The sequence below is a fragment of the Chaetura pelagica genome, unplaced genomic scaffold, assembly GCF_000747805.2.
Source record: "Chaetura pelagica isolate M959 unplaced genomic scaffold, ChaPel_1.0 scaffold787, whole genome shotgun sequence".
NCBI classification, from domain to species: Eukaryota; Metazoa; Chordata; class Aves; order Apodiformes; family Apodidae; genus Chaetura; species Chaetura pelagica.
Genome location: NW_009953973.1, coordinates 221,581 through 221,940, shown reverse-complemented (window position 1 = coordinate 221,940; position 360 = coordinate 221,581).

Below are 360 nucleotides of genomic sequence, written 5' to 3'. Positions count from 1 at the left end.
CCGCCAGCATCGTCCCCAGAGCGGCAGCGGCTCCTTTCATCGCTCCAATCCCCTCCTTTTCCTCCTCTTCTCCATCTTCTTTTTACTTCTTGCCGCCGCCTCCTCGTTTCCCCTCCTCGTCTTCCTTTAACCTCACAAGTCTCCAAGGGAGGGAAGGAGGAGGAGAGGCAGCGAGAGCGGCAGGAGGAGGAGGAGGAAGAGATGTTGGTGGAGCAGCAGCAGCTCACTTGATCGCCCATCCAGGCAGCGGCGGCAGGAGGAGACTCTTCTGTTCTTCCTCCATCCAGGGCTTGCTGCTCCGTTCCGCAGCCGGCGGCCCCCGGCAGCACCACTCCCCGCTCCTCCTCTCCCCCGCCCACT